Source organism: Drosophila gunungcola, unplaced genomic scaffold (genome assembly GCF_025200985.1).
Source record: "Drosophila gunungcola strain Sukarami unplaced genomic scaffold, Dgunungcola_SK_2 000001F, whole genome shotgun sequence".
In the NCBI taxonomy this organism is placed as follows: domain Eukaryota; kingdom Metazoa; phylum Arthropoda; class Insecta; order Diptera; family Drosophilidae; genus Drosophila; species Drosophila gunungcola.
This window is the reverse complement of record NW_026453197.1, coordinates 15,017,992-15,034,538: the sequence shown is the minus strand read 5'-3', so window position 1 is coordinate 15,034,538 and position 16,547 is coordinate 15,017,992. Positions and strand designations below refer to the sequence as shown.

The 16,547-nt window shown below is 39.8% G+C and overlaps 1 protein-coding gene across 4 annotated transcripts in view; it reads left to right on the top strand.

Moving 5' to 3' along the window:
* The window catches only part of LOC128261928 (insulin-like growth factor-binding protein complex acid labile subunit), a 52,033-nt gene that overhangs the window by 24,062 nt on the left and 11,424 nt on the right, over positions 1-16,547 (top strand). The gene's annotated exons all lie outside the window — the stretch shown is intronic.

Genomic DNA, 16,547 nt, shown 5'->3' with positions numbered 1-16,547 from the left:
CTTTATGTAATTATAATGCCCTGGCAAAATGCTGATGATCCTGCAATAGCCGTTGACGTTGATTACTAAGTTATTTGCCAAGTTTATGGCTGTGCAAAATGCAAAGGATTTTATACGCACCCGGGCCATGTGCTCAAATTAATAATCTTCACTCAGGCAAATTAAATTTAAAATGGAATTGCCTCCAGCTGGGCTTGCACTAAATTGCGAAGCTTAGCCCAAATTTCTCAGTGATGTAACGAATGAAACTAGCTATCTGGAAGCTTTGCAAATTGCACCAAATTATGTGTTGGGTGCCGAGAACAAACAATAATTTGGGTTTGGCGCCAAGAACCAATAATGGGGCTAAACGGAAGGTTGACATGTAACGACATCGTGCCAGTGGCTAATGAAAGTCAGGGCTTGCAAAGTCCCCCTTCAACTTTCACCTATTTGTCAGTCACTCTCGGCTCGTCTGCTAGTCATGCAAACGAATAAAAACGCTTTTATTGTAATCCGCAATGTCAAAATGCTGCAGCGGGTGTTTAGTTATATGTGCGGACATGGGAAAACTCTTGAGGAAAGAGTGCTTCCCTACCCAAATATATATGTATATACTATACCTGAGCTTTATCGCATGCCACGCAGATGTTTGGGTACAACCTTGAATTTCTTCCTGGCAAACTATAAAATGTACCCCCAGGCACACACACAACCCAAGCGGAAAAAATGGTTTAAGGTCTATTGATTATCCATTGATAAATGGTGGACATTTTTTGCCTCGGTGAGAGTGACTCTGCCACTTCAGGTTAAATAGTTTAAGAATGTCTGCCACATTAAAAAACAATTTCCGCCAAATCACTTTTAGGTCGGGAAGGAAGAAAGGGAGGAAGTCATCGCAGACATGACTTGAAGAGAAATTCCTGCGGAGAAATTTCAGCATAAAAGAAAGTATGACAGTAAAAGTAAGCAACACGCCTTATGTAACAAATCAAGTGCCAGAGGGTTTACTCTCCTCCGGTTTTGCGAATGCTTTATGTCAGTTGAAGGGGAAACATAAAGCTTATTGATTTTTAGGAGACTAAAATGCGAAAGGAAAGAATTTACGTGGGGGTATTAAATTCAGTTAAAAGTTAGCAAGTTCTTGAAACATGATATTTGCTTATTTGTTCTGTTTTGGGAATATTTGCTATGACAAACTTTTCTGGTAGTTCATTCAACTGTCTGCTAGACCCCACGATTTGGCTCACCCTGCGGTAAGAAAACAGCAGCGTAAAAATCTCAAAGAAATATTAATAAAAGATGAGCGACATTAGTGTCTTGGTTTCGTTCCCTCCCATTACAGTTTCCACAACACTCCCTCTCAGTCTCCGTTTTTTAGGATTTTTTGTAAATGTCCAACCCAAAACCGTAAAACGAAGAAGAAAACATTTTTACTACTTCTTTTTTTTTGCTTTTTTTCGGCCAGCATCTCTAACCTCGAGCATTCTGTTGACCTTTTTCGAAGCTGTTTGGCTTTGGATTTAGCCATTGGGTGCGAGCTGCTTTAAAGGGTCGACGAATGCAAAAAGAAAATGTCATAAATTTGTAACACTTTTGCGAGGGGATCCAGACAAGATGACGAGTTGGATGATTGAGAAGGGTATATGGTCCGGGGAAAGAGACTGTTTTTGTTTGGAGCAGTGTTGTAAGGGCTGCGGTTTGAACAATTTTGAAAATTCTGGAAAAACAGGAAAATCTAATAAAATGTTATATATTTTGTATGTAATTTCTACAAAAGATGTGACAGAAATGCGGTTTTAAAACTTTAAAATATTGTTCTATTTTAGAACTTCATTTTTACAAGATCTTTATAGTGTATCTAATGACAAAGTTGTTTTTTCTTTTTTTTTTAGTTTCGAGTCAGTTAAAAACTAAAACTTGTAAAATAAGCCAAACTTTTGAATACATTTTGTATATTTAATTGTGAAAATTAAACAAGATTAATCTTTTTTAAAAGTGGGAAAGTGTTGCAAAGCCCAACATTTTAAAAATAGTTTTATGGATAAGCCATCGCAATCATGTGTTCAGCTTCCGGATTTTCCGGTTTATCCATTTTTCTCTGAGGTAATGACAACTCTAGTCAGGAGCGATGTCCTTGCGAGAACAGAAAGGCAAACAACAAAATGCGAAACTTGGCCTCTGGCACACAATTTGTCACACATATAGAGCACATAAATTATATATACACACGAGTCGGATATGACTGGACTTTCTGGTTTTGGTTTCGGTTTCTGTTTCAGATACGATTCGGATTCAGTTTCGCTTCTTCTGACGCATCCATGGGCCTGCTTTTTTGGCACACAGCATAGTTTGCTGGACCATTTGATTAATAAATTGTTTAGAACACAAACTTACTGACTTGTGGCTAATAAAATATGAATACTAAAACTTTGCGGGCGGCAGCATCAAAGGCCAGACAGGATTCGCAAATTAGTCATGCGCATATATGACGAGTAATTTATGTTTGCGTTGATGTATGTGGCCCAAAGGCAGTCACATTTAACCCCAGTTAGCATTAGCAAGTTGCCCCATATGCTTTTCCGGTGAATTTCCATAACGAAACGAGGTTTGAGTCGGAAAAGCAGCATGGGCTTTCGCTTTGGTCTTGCACTGCGTATGCGAAATTTGATTTTTCGTTCCTTTTCCGTTTGGGCAATGATTTTTATGCCCTTACACATTTGTCGCTTTTCGAAAAAAATTCTCTTTCCTCAGCTTTTTGTTTGGGTCGCCTTTTTGATTACATCTCAATCAATTGGTGGCAGTTTTATGTTTGCACATTTCAACATCTTTCGACTCTTCAAATGTTCATTTTTACGATGCCTGCGGTTATTCTGGTTGGCCCATGAAAATTTGTAAGCTTTTCCAGTTCTTTCCTCTTTTTTCTCGATGTATGGCATCATTATTGTGTAAGCGTAAAAGTTTGTTTATATCGAATTATTATTTTATTGTATTTACGGAATCTCTTCCAACTTTGTATAAATGTTTAAAATTGATTTCGCAGTTTTTATGCCTGACTGAATTCAGTGTATTCATGGGTTGGATTTAAGAAAATATAATTTAAATCAGCAATAACTAAGCTAGAACCACCTCGGATTAACTTCTAATGTCGTAAAGTTCTTTCCATTGACTTTAACCTGCAAACTTAAAGATCTATTTAAAAATTCCGTTTGAAATGCTGCCATTTCATTTGGTTGGCGAAAAATAAAAATAACGTAAACAAAACGGAGCCTTGGGGCCCGGCGTCAGTCAGAATACAATTCAATTTTGTTTAGCAAAGAAATTCTCCTGGCTAAAGCTCACTGATCTGAAAAAAGGGCCAAGTTATTTTACAAAATTATATTTCATCTAGCAGAAGGCACGGAGAAGGCCCACAGACCAGTGAGTCGAGTGGCAGCATAATTTTCATTCAATTTCATCTTCCATTCGCTCAGCGTTTTGGCCAGGTTTTCGCACGGGATGCATTCATGGCTATTTGCCATCATTTGTGTGTTTATCCACTTAGAATTGAAGCGATTTGATTTCCCGGTAAATGAGGCATTTTCTGCAACCAGTTTGCATTGACTGGGGGCTCCTAATTCCTCGTACTCGTAGTTAAGCGAGCCAAGTTTCCACTTGTATTTGCAGCTTCATTAAATCGCGTTGTGGTCGCTCCTGTTATCCGCATTTCACTTTGACTGGAAGTGCACTTTTAGCACAAATTTCCTTTTCTTGTGGCAGCCCCTTTCTTTGTTCTCGGGTTGCCAGGATGCAAGGATGTAGCTGATGAGATGACGAGGATGAGGATGAGAATAAGGATGCCGGCGGCCTGGTCGTTCCACTTTGCCAGCACTAAAGTGTTAAATCGCATAATAATGTCTCTCATGGCGCGCACTTCACTTAACTGCAAAGTTCTTCCGCGGCTGCCTTTGGCATCGTTTGTTTCTCGCACTTTTCTTCGCAGCTAAGTTTTCTAAGGATACAAAAAATGATGAAACTTTGCCAGGCATACCACACTCTCATATTAAAAAATTATAATTGTCACAACCCTTTTCACTGTTTTTAAATTAAATTTTAAATGCTCCCACTAAGTACTGAAAAGTCGACCCATTCCCTTTGCTTTTTCCCCAACACTCACATGCTTCCTTTTTCCTTTCCACTTTCGCATACTATGCGAATTTTCTCGCACTCTGAGGCATTTTCTTTTGGCCATGTGTTTGCTTTGTCATCCGAGGCTCAAGCCCGACTTAATTATATTTTGAGTTGACTGCTTGTATTAATACTCGCAGCACAAAAGCGAACTGGAAAATAAAAATTGTTTTCCCCCGACACTTGCAGAGAAAGTAAAAGTTTCGCCCAAAGCTTAATGACTAAATTGAGAGCAAGTTTGCCAGAGTTCTCAACACACATTAAAGGCAAATAATTTGCATACCAGCCCGACGGCCAACAACTCGAAAGTATTTGACTAACTATTTGAGTGGCGGAGCGAAGGCAGAGCGAAGACGGCAAAATAAGTGAAAAAAGAGGCTTTAATTGTGGGGTCCTGTGCGAGAAAAATAGCTTGTAATAAATCTCGGCGACCACTCACGCAAACGGGGCCAGTCGGCAAAATGCGAGTATCCTTAAAGATAAGACCCACTACAGGCGCTTATCTGGGCGTGAATGCCATGATGCCAAATCCCTTGTCGGCAATTCGAAACATTTAAACATTGTGTCGGCGACTGAGACTGAGAATCTCGGCTTTTCTTCCTGGCAACGTCCGGCAAAGTGGGCCTTTATAGATGGCCAGCTCCTAATCTATAAAAAAAACAACTCCCACATATGCGTGTGGCTTCGTCTGCACAAAGAAAAATATATTTTTTTGTACCATAAGCTAAAAAATTAAATGCTTTAAAATCTATTGGGATTGAAACTCATTAATTTTGATGTTACTTTAATTCATCTAAAACATAATAACAGACAAAAGTAGCTTTTGGTTTAGATAATAAAAATGTGCTTAAAAGTAGTAGCTATTTTTTTCTCAGTGAGATTGTTGGTGTAAGGGCGGAAGAAATATCCTGATAGTCTACTTCCAAACTGTTGCACTGCCGTGGTAGATAAATTTTCGCTGCTTGTTTCGGTTTCCAGGAACAGTACATTAGGGGTATTAACTTTAAAGACACCACAAACACACAGGTATTGTGCGACATGTGTCATGTGCCTTTGAGCCTGGTAATTTCGTTAGTAATAACATTTGAATTGCTTACACCGCACTTAGCCAATTTTTTGCTCTATTAACTGTCAAATATTAACCTTCAATTACCAAATGACAAAATCAGGTTGTGACAGCGTTCAACCGTGCGTGTGGGCGAAAATGTTGCTGAATATAAATGGTTCTGGAGACGGAGACATCAAAGGGAAGCCTAATAAGGATATCCAATATTTGTCAGAAAGGAACCGTTAATGCTTTTGAGACTAATTGATTGGAGGAGAGCCAAAATCCGCTTTAAGGACTTTTGCGGTTTCGCTTACATCGAAAATCATATATAATTAGCACAGTGGCATTAGCTACTCATACACACTCAAAAGATTATTTGGATAGTCTGGCAAGTTGCTCTTAATGTATAATCAAATATTGGAATAGTGGATTTGCCTTTGCCATTTTAGTCTGTTTGTGTAAACGATAAACACTTAATCTTGCTAAAGCTTAACACATAAAAAATATGGCAAGTTTTTATTTAACTATGCTAAGGGCTTAAAATCTTATACAAAACTAGCATAGTCAAATGTTTTTATATATCAACTCAAATACAATTGACACAATATTTGAATAGTGCGACAAGAGGCTCCTAATGTCTAATCAATTATGAGGGCAGCGATGAAGTGCGGCTCCGCTTTGCTGTTCGCTTGCTGTTCGCTTGCTGTTCGCCTGAACAAACAGTACGGCCCACGAGGCGTATGCGCAATGCACAGACGTCAAAGTAAATTTTGCGAAATTCCGCTTGAATTGCGCACTGATGATGACAACGAACGAGAATAGTAGCGGAAAACAGAGAAACGGGGATTGGGTTGGGGAAAAACTTAAAAGGGGGTGGGGTGGTGGTGCAGCTGGCGGGAAATGGGTCTCAAAAAAAGTCCTGTGTGACTCGGTTACAGCGCAAATCGGTAAATTGCAAAAACATGTTGCCATCGCTGGTGTGAGCGAGGAGCGCCTTGATTGTGTTTTGGTTGGCAGGGTTCCCATAGCCGTTGAATGACTGATGAATGAGCTGAAGTGCAGGGCCCCCGAGTGTAAGACTTTGAGTATATGAGTTTACGTCGACGCTGGAAAGCAAGAAAAGCATGCAAACAATGCTGTTTAAATGGGCGGAGGTTGGCGGGGATGGAAGAAAAACTGGCAAAACTGGGAAAGTGGTAAGCGGAAAATGGGCAGTGGCATGGACAGAGACACAGGACTCGTCGTCCTCGGAGATAGAGAAAGCAGAGAAGGCAGTGAGCGAGTCCTCTGTCAAGGATTTCTCACGTGCTTCTCTCTTCCAAGGCCCTGGCATGCCTTTTTGCTAATTAGAAAATATTTTCCCTGGAACAGCAGCTTTTTAAGTGAAAAATGAGTCAGTACAAGCTTAAAGCACCAAATTCAGTGAGCAATACAAATAAGGGTTAGTAAAGTGAGAAAAACCATAGGTTTTAAATCACATTTTCAAATGTGAAATGAAAATGGAGGAAGAAAGTTAATAAGATGAACGGACTTAAAATTAAATTGCTTTAAAGGCGACTCAAATTTTAATTTTAATTGTAATACACCCAAAAAAAAATTGTCAGAAAACTAAACTATAGTTACATGAATTTTAATCTATTGGGTATAATTAAGTTCACAATAAAATGGGTATTATATTAATACAAATTAATATAATGTTGCTTAATTTATGACTGACTTAGAGTTATTCTATAAAAAATAAACTGAACAATAAATAAAGTTTAAACTGTTACGATGCAGTTTTGATGGTCTTCTATTATCTCCACTTTATGAGAATTTTTTAAACTATTCCACATATATCAGAAACCCCCACGCTGACCCGCGTTTCTGTGCCAAGCTTCTCATAAATAATTTCATTCCGGGCGTCGACTAAATTGAATTTTTAATCATTATGCGAACAGCAACCCCATCGCTGGGGTCATATCTTATAAAGTGAGTGTGTGCGAGTGAGTCATAAAACGAAATTACACGCATATATCAGAAAATTTCGGCTCAAGGAATCTGCACAGCGGAAATGGTGGGAAAAAAGAGACTAGAAGAGACTAGAAATGTAGTTTTTAATTAAAACGAGCAGCTAGTTAATGGGCCAGTTTACAGCCAATGCTGTTAACACTTTCTCCCCCAGCTTCTGGAGCTTCTGAAACTGGGTTTTTCTTTCAGCAACAAACTTATTCGGTTGAGCGGCTTCAAGACGCTTTAATAGTGGGTGGCTAAGCAGCGGGGTAAATTGAAGAGCCTCGGGTGCGGTTGTTGCCATTCCGTCGCGCATCTGAGATTGCAGTAGCCAAAAGCGAGATGAACAATGGCGGTGGGGATTTCCATCTAAGCCCGAAAGCTTTAAATGCGCACTTTGACACACACTCGCGTCGGGGAAAACGAAGAAGAGCAGACACCAGCATTATTGGCACACCGCAGGCACCACATGGCGTATGAGCAACGCGCTGCCATTCGCCATTTAACCATTTACCATTCACCAGTCGCCATTTACCAGGCCTTCAGTCTCGGCTTATCTGTCCAGCTGCACAACGACTAATAAATGTGTGTAAATTAGTTATCAAAGCCGGCGGATGCGGAAGGGTCCTGCTCTTCATCATAACCTCGCCTTAATTAATACGATCAGCCTGAAGCCCGCATTATGTCTGCCGGATTAGAGTTGATTAATTTTTCTGCACTGCGGTCGCAAAGATAACTTCGCGCAAAGGGAGAATAGTGGAAGAAACATATGTCACGTGATTTTTAACGTCCACTCGTAAATAAAGTAATTAAAGTCAAACGAATTCCTAATAAATATCACAAAATTGCATTAAACGGTAAAATTTGTTTTTAACAAAAATTTCAATATACACTCGAGAACTAATAGAAAAAATTATAAAACTAATTGAAATTAATTACACCTCTTTTCTGCACTTATCAAGCACTTGCCATTGAATGTTGTATTTTGAGCGACACTCGACCGTCGAAGTGGGGCCATTAATCATTTTGTTTGCGGTAATTTATGCAGTCGGAAATGCCATAAATGACGCGGGGTCTGTCACAACTCGGTTCAATTGCGAGTGCTTGTCAAAATGCTCATTAATTCATTCAACTCTGGCCACCCCAGTCCCTTAAAATTAAAGGAGCATTATTTGGTGTATCGGCAAATTTCCCCCCAAAATTTGCATTCATCAAATTGCTACCCAAGTTGCTGTCCGGGCTTATTATTGCCATCAGTTGCGGATGGATGGAATGGAATTGAATGGAAAGCAGAGCAAAAGAGCATATTCAGTGAACCGATGATGACCTGCTTTTTGTCATCCCACTGCCCTTCGACTCGTTATGGCATTTTGTTCGAATTGACGTGAAAAGAAAATATGTTTTCCCAGTGGCTCCTTGTGCATGCCCTCGCTAATTTATCAATGGAAAACATTTGCAATGGTAAGTTATTTTTGGCCCGTTCCCGAGAGTTGAAAGGAGGCCAAGGACCCTTGGCCTGTGTCGTCGTTTAATATTTTTAACAAAACCTGAAGGTCACTCCGACGCATTTAACTTCTGTTGACGGGCTATCACTCAGCGGCTTTATAATTACGTTTTCCGATTGCCAGGACCTCAAACTGCTTTCTTTCCGTTCAAATATTTGCCGCATAGCATTTTTACGAGGCATTTTTCCATTAAGATTTCCCCTTTTACCCCTTTTCGATGTGTGTGCTTGTGTGTGTCGCATTGTATTGACTTTTAAACACACCAACCGCAAATACCGCATCGGATGTATGGGAAAACTCAATCAAACTGTTAATCGACTTGTGGGCCACGTCAGGATCCCTCCTTCCAAAAGGATCTCAGTCGTGCGTGGGTGGAGCAGGCCCCTTCACCCTCCACCCTTCACCCTTTTTGATTGTTTTTCCATGAATTTCCAACCATAAAATGTCAATAATATGTTTGCTATAGGCACTCCGCATCGCAAAAATTCCGCATGTGTTTGCTCTGCTTTCGTGGCCTTTCGTCCTGGTCTCCACTTCATCCAGCAACCAGCACCCATCAACATCAACTGTCGGCAATCGACCTGTTCAGTGTCAATAGGCAATAATAAATATTGAAACGTGTGGCGATGAAATTGAACAGCTTCGTTCGCTGTGAGTGAGCCGCAGAAAGGGGTCAAGGGATAGGCCTTGATTTGTTGGAGTTTAAACAAGTCAATTCCATTAACAAGACATGCGCGAAAAGAGTGAGTGGTGTCAAGTACAAAAAAATATGTATTTGGTACCAATTTACTTGACTTGCTTTGAAAAAGCTCTCTATATATTATTTGAGCTACCGATTTTACCTTGACATAAAAAGGTTTCCTTTTTTGTCTCGAACTCATCTGACTTAGAAAAGGCCTGTGAATGGCATATCATGTTCGACTTTCTCAATTGTCCTTGCAGCTCAGAGTGAGGTCCGCAAATCGACATCAACTAGATTCGAGCATTGAGTTCTCCGGTGTCTGTTTTTAGATCATCAAGAGCCATCCAACTTAAAGTCTGTGATTTAATTGGAGTGACTTCGCGTCTGCCAGAAGTTAAATTAAACGAATCTAATGAAGAGACAGTCGCATGTGCCGTGAGGAGATAGACGACTTAGCCAAGCAAGTTCCTTTTGTGTTCTTTGGAAGGACCTGCCACAATGAGGTGGTGTGTGTGCGTGTGTTTCTGTGGGAGCGTTGGCCAAATGAACAAGCGGAAACAATTAGCGTTGTAGCATTATTTGAAACATGCTGTTTATATATCTCTCCCTCCGTCCGCCGTTCTGTAATGAAGAGTCTCATTAAAAAATGATAAATTTAAATGGAAACATCTTCTACGTTGGCCTTCTCTTTTGTCCGTTCGCAGACAGTCTCGAGTGCTCTTCAAGAATCACGACTGCGGCTTAATTGAAAAATTTGCTTTGCGAAATTTAAAGCCAGCGAAAAGTTTCGCCCAACAACTCAAATAGAAATGGGGAATCATTTGGGAACGCCTTTGTAATCGACAAATTGGCGCCTTTAGCCAGAGCAAAGCTGACAAATCGAAAAGTTTGGCCAAAGGTCCAACTTTTTGTTGCTGTGTAAGGGGAACAGGAGAAGTTTTCAGAATTCCGGATTGCCGAAATCCACTGACATTTTCTCCACCACACGAATGTTAAAGCCATTTACAGAGTTACCTGCTGGAGATTGAATAAAAATAAATTACGCATTGTGTCCGCTGTCAGCTCAAGTGGCATTAAAGTGCATTTAATATTGAAGCTCCTGCCACACGCAAAGTGCATTAAAATCAGAGAGATTGTGAGTCCAGTTGCAGGGATAATTAAAAGTTAAACGGGGGGAAGCAACAGCATTTGCGACGAGTCCTTTATTGCATTAACTCGCTATTAGTACGCCATAATCCTGTGCCCCGTACACTATGTATTTCCTCAGCATTTCTTCTGCATTTGCAATTCAATTAGGCGAGGCTGAAAAGCGGGCCAAAAACAATGCACTCACGCGGCGTGAAGCGTTAAAAATGCAATCAGAAGGCAAACAAAGCGCACAAAAGGAGCCGTAATTGTGACCATGACCAGACTCAGGTAGGAACTAAAGCCGGACAGGTGCTGAGACCGAATCCATTCCCCATTCCCCCCTTTTCATATCTGATTTGAAAAAAAAAAACCGCGGCAAAGACGATGACGACGTCGCCTGCTCCGCTGAAAGTTAATATCTTGCAACGCTTGGCCAAGTGAAACATGAAACAGTCTGTCCGTAAGTGGAAGTGGAAGTGAAGGGTTCTTGGAACAGCAAGTTAAGTAAAAAAAACGGCTGAGGGAAGCTGGCCACACGCACTCGCTTAATTCCGAGCTAGTGAAAGGTAAATGGAATCATCGAACGTGCCCTTTAATGCCGGCGAAGATTAATAAGGGCGAAGAACTAATTGGAATCAATGTCTCATGAAGGGAAACCGTAAGGAGTTGCACTGCATGAAAAAGTATATAAATACATGAAATGAATAAATATTAAATAGTAATACTTTATATGAAATTGTGCACTGAAATATAATTTCAAGTCAAATTTGTTATGCAAAATCTATTGTGATCATAGCAAGTAATACACCTATTGAAACGTATCGCTTAAAAATCCTTTAGACAAAAAGCTTAAATTCTATTTTGAAGCGGGACAAAAGAAAATATGTTAAAAAGTGTATTTATTTAGTCAATAACTTAACTTTTTTTTGTCACAAAATTTAATACCAGAAATTTAAAACGTTAAAAGTGCCATCGTCACAACTTTTTTTTTGTTTTTGTTTGTCGCTTAAAGCCACTCAAACTTTTTAAGCTTTCTCTTTTTTTGTTTTAGTAATTCTCTGACAAATTTTATAACCCAAAATAAGTGTTGGATTATATATATTTTCCGTTAAAACCAAACATCTTAAGGCCTGCAAAAACATATGGAAATATTTTTGAGTGAGTTTTTGTCTTTCATTTTCGGTGGTCAAGGTGTGTGCGTGTGTGTGGGTGTGCAGAAGTAAGGGAACACTAATCCCTGTTTTAGGCATCATTGCCTCAAAAGATTGCTGCTCATTTAGCGTGGCTAATTGGCCAATGTCAGCTTAATGTCGTCCCCTCCGCTTTGGCTTCTGCTCCCCCTTCCCCAGCTACTTTCTCCTTCCGCTCCGCAGGACACTGGCCACACATAATGATACAAAAATCACCCACACAAACACTTACACAAACACAGACAGTGTCTGTGGGCTCTGTGGGTGTGGCCGAAACTAATCGCATTGACCAAATGACCCAAAAAACAAGCGACAAAATCTGCAGCTGATTGCACACACCCAGAGGTTATCCTGGCAATTTTATATAAATTTCCTCGTGTCCACACAAAGGCAATTACATGAAAATTCTCACATCTGAGTGTGAAAATAAATCAAGGAAAACACGTTGTTTTTTTTTAGGAAAGTGAGACAAGAGCGTGGAGGACGTGCTATTGGCTGGTAAACAACAATTACACGTGTGTGGACACAGCCCTCAAGCCCATTCCAATATTCCCCTCAGATAGAGATGTGGCCCAGTGTATCCATAAACGGCAATTTGGTTTTCTCATGTAAATCCCCGAGAAGGTCACCAAGTGGTCGGCGTGGCTTAAGGCTCTTCAGCGGTTTGCCGGGCTTAGCTTTATGGGCAAACGGCATGCGATGTGGCCAGCACGTGGCCAATTCCGATTCGAGCTCCTGTTCCTGCTTGGTCGACCTGCTGCCTGATCCCTGGCCAAGGACATACTCCTCGCTCTCATGCACCGCACGTTCTGCAACTAATCGCTCAAGTCCTTTATGCCCTCGCCAAACGGGCAGGCAGGAGAACTTTCGTGACCATGCAGCCTTGTGTCTACCATATTGGTGTAGCTGATCCTCCTACACTTGCCAGAAAGCTGAAAAAAAACACAAAATAAAATAGGGAATTCTTAAATAATATTTTATTAAAGTCCATTTTGCAATCTTAAAATATAATATATAATTTCCAGCATGGGAAAAATTACATTAAATAGGTTAGTTTTGTTATATTTTTATTATTTGTTATTGGAACTTCTAATGATACTAATCACAATAAATTTTATGACTAGGACGATAATATAGTAAAAGTTTTGGATTAAAATTCAATAAAAGAATTACTGACTTATTTTTCTATTTAGTTAGAGACTTATAAATATATGATTATTTTATTCATAATAAAATATTTGACAGGAAATACAATTAATGAAGCCTTTCTAAATTACTGACTTAGTATTCTCTGAAACTATCGATTCATAAACATAAGTTTTTTTTATTAAACAAATATTTAGTTTATAACACATAACCTTTTATATTTCAAAATTTTTTTAAATTCGCTCAACTGTAAAATATTTTTTGCCAGTCTACTCACGTTAGGCATTATCAGGCATCGCCACCGCCACTTTGTTCAATCCGGGCAGCATATTTGCCAGCCGCGGGATTCATATTTGTGGCTGGAAATTGATAAAAATGTTGGTCCTGCTCGGCATACGTAAGAATTCCAAACGGCTAAATTTAGCGAGCAAACTGATAAGACTGACTGGTATAATTTAACGATTTTAAAAAAATTGATATATGCGCATATCCCTGCCTTTAAATCTACACTTGTGCATGAGTTCTTTTCCAAGCTAAATTTATAACCAGTGACGTATAAAAAATGGCTTCCATATTAAAGTGCAATTGAATACAATTTTTTTAATAAAATTTCGCCAAATCAACAGTTTTGGCTTAGTAAATCACCAGACATTTCCACGTCTGCCCGCTCTGATGATGGCCATAATTTAAAAGTGCCTGCCAACAAACAACGTATGAGCGCCATAAATTAAATGTCAGGTCGAAACATCAGAAACTGATGCATGAAATATACGCTGGTTTTAAAATAATTTGGTAGCGCATTAAACAAGGGACCAACACGAACACAATAATAAAAAACAAATCTTCGGTCGGAAATACATATTATATTGTAATATAATTTCTCGAGCGTAAATCTAATTTATCAATTTATGTGAGTCGGAAAAAAACTTTTGGCAAGCCAAGCCGACAAAAAATCGAGCCAAAAGGAGACCGAAGTTTATTTTGTTACCAAAATGTTCATTTGGGGCTCTGACCTGCGATTTTTGGCCTTCATTGGCCCTGTGTGTGTTCCTTTTTTATATATATATAAATATATATGAAACGTGTCCGGGGCCCTGCAGTAATTGGCAATAAATGTGTTCATGAATTTTAATGTTGCCCTCGTCGGTCAGCGAAAGGCGCAAATCGGCCACGCCCACCATTGGCCATAATTCATAATGCTATGCCAGATGCTTATTTTTTCTGCTTTTCGGTGGGCTTAGCCTCCTGGCGGGACTTAAATATAATTTGATTTTGCTCCCTGGGCAAGTATTGAGATTTATTTGGCTTTGAACTGAACAGGCTTCTCGGCTCATCCGCTGCTGAATTTAAGCAAATTTAATACCGTTCAGTTGGACGGCAAATGAGAGTATATTGTGTGTGTAATTTGAGAGAAAAGGAATGCTCCAACCACTTCCGTTTTGGCTTAGGCCAAGGGTTTTGGTTGGAGTTGCCTTTGATTTATCATATTCAATTACAAAACGTTGCGAACGTATTAAATGCCACATCCGGCGGCTGTTCCAGTAGGCGTATGAGTAATTTTCTGCCCAGCCCTTTCTCCATTTCATCCATCTTAGCTTTTGCTTCCGGGCTTCTGTTTGCCCTCTGGATTGGGCAGCGGGCCAAACAAATTTGTTAATGTTTAAATAGCGAACGTTTCGGTGCTGAAAGCCGATATCAACAACTACTCAGGCTGCTTCCTCCGTGGCCCACAACTTTTCACTTCCCAGCCACTTCGCGTGCGCCATCTGCAATCGGCGCAAAGTTGGCCAAAAATCCAAGTGAAGCGTGTAGGGCGTCAGCTGCCGGCCGGGTATTTGTTGTTTCTGCTCCAGATCCTGCTGCAGAGTGTGTGGCTCCCAATCCTCCTCCACTTTGGTGGCTAACGAGTCAGACAGATGCTGATTTCTGGGCCATCCATCTTCAACTGAATCCGGTTTACCAACAGGAATGTGATAAAGTTTTGGTTTTTGGGTCCAAGGGACTTTTTCCCTAGATGAAAGGGCATTGCATTTGAATTTAAAGTTGAGAAGTGAGGAACTCGAATTCACAATAAATTGAATACCTCATAAATGGTTATATCCAAATATTTTATAAATTTTTTATTCCATATTTGTATTAAATAACTTGATGTAAACAAGATTTATACTTTGGGAAATTTTTTCTATTGCCGAAAGTGTTTGAAACTTTTCTTCCCTCCTTCACTAGACTATATGGGTTAAACTGCAATAGAACACGATAATGCGATTAAATTTTATTTGTGAGCCCTAAATCCACAACATAATTTCCCAGGTGTGACACACAATTTAAATTTAAATTTCCGCCTTGAGGAACTCGTATGCAAAAAGAATTTATATACGGGTAGAGCGCCACTTGCACTGCGTATTTTACACAACTTCCCATTTTTGAATGCAGTTTTTGGGGAACTTTATTGTGAATTATGTGCCATGTTCAATTGGGTGTGAGTGTGCGAATAAAGAGTGGAGAGCGCGCCTTTGGAACTTTTCGCCGACTTGAGTGGAAAAAACTGTCCCGACGGCGAAGTTGTGGCTGAGGCTGTCGCAATTTTTCACTTTTACCGCAGCAACTTTGCAGGAATATTACTCAGCTGGGCCCAGCGGCTATAGCCTGACAACAAATCCGGCGAGCACAATGCATAAGGTGCCGACTATGAGCCGGCAACTTGACAGTTGCTGCCAGCCAGACAACTCTTTCACTTCCTCCAAAGCATCTCGACACTGCGATTCTGACAAATATGTAAAATGAAAAAAATGCTGCACATAAATCCCTAGGCTTTCGCATGTCCCAAGTAAAATCTGCAAAGGAAAGCCGCCACGCGTCCAAACCAAAAATCTCCTAGCTGAAATTTAATTTCCCAATGCATTCGCAGGTCTTGGCTTTTAGGCAAATTGGAAATGCTTAACGTGGCACACAGTAAAAAATATTTTATGAAGTATTTTTAAGAAAAATATTAGATTGTTCCTAAAATAATTTCAATGTTCCCTATCATTATCAGAGTGTACCTTTTATGTGACTTTACTGCCTGAGAGCTAAAAAAATATGGTAAATAACATTTGTTGTATATCTTTGTATAGAAATTAGTTATTAATTTTTAATTATTATTAATTTATCATTAACATAACTCATATTAATTTTAAATTGTTTGTTTCGGAAATTTAATTTAAAGTTATTTGGGTGTGGCAAAAAAAGGATAAATCCTTGGATTCACTTTAGTGTACTGACTTCCCCCTATTTTCCGCTGTAATCTTTGATTTTCAGTTGGGTTTTTTGTGTTGTTTCCTAACCACAATGTGCTGCGGCTAATTTATGCAGCACGTTGGACTGTTAGACTGCATCGAAACCACAGGAACAGTGCCACAGTTTATCGCTGGCCGCGGCGCACAAGTGTCCCAGTGTCCTGGTGCTGGCGACCACAAATCACCGAGGTCAACACGGCGTATACGCAATGCACACAACCTAACACACAAACACGCTCGCACACGCGGAGCCAAACAAAACGAAACTATGTAACAAAACCACTGAACTTAAAACAACAACAAAAAATATAGTAAAGTGCAACAACAACTGTCCGAGCAGCTGAAACCATGTCAACATGTGACACTACGTTGATTTCAATTTGAATGGGTCTTTGGTGGCTGTTGGGTGGAGAATGTGGGCGTGTGGCTTTGTAT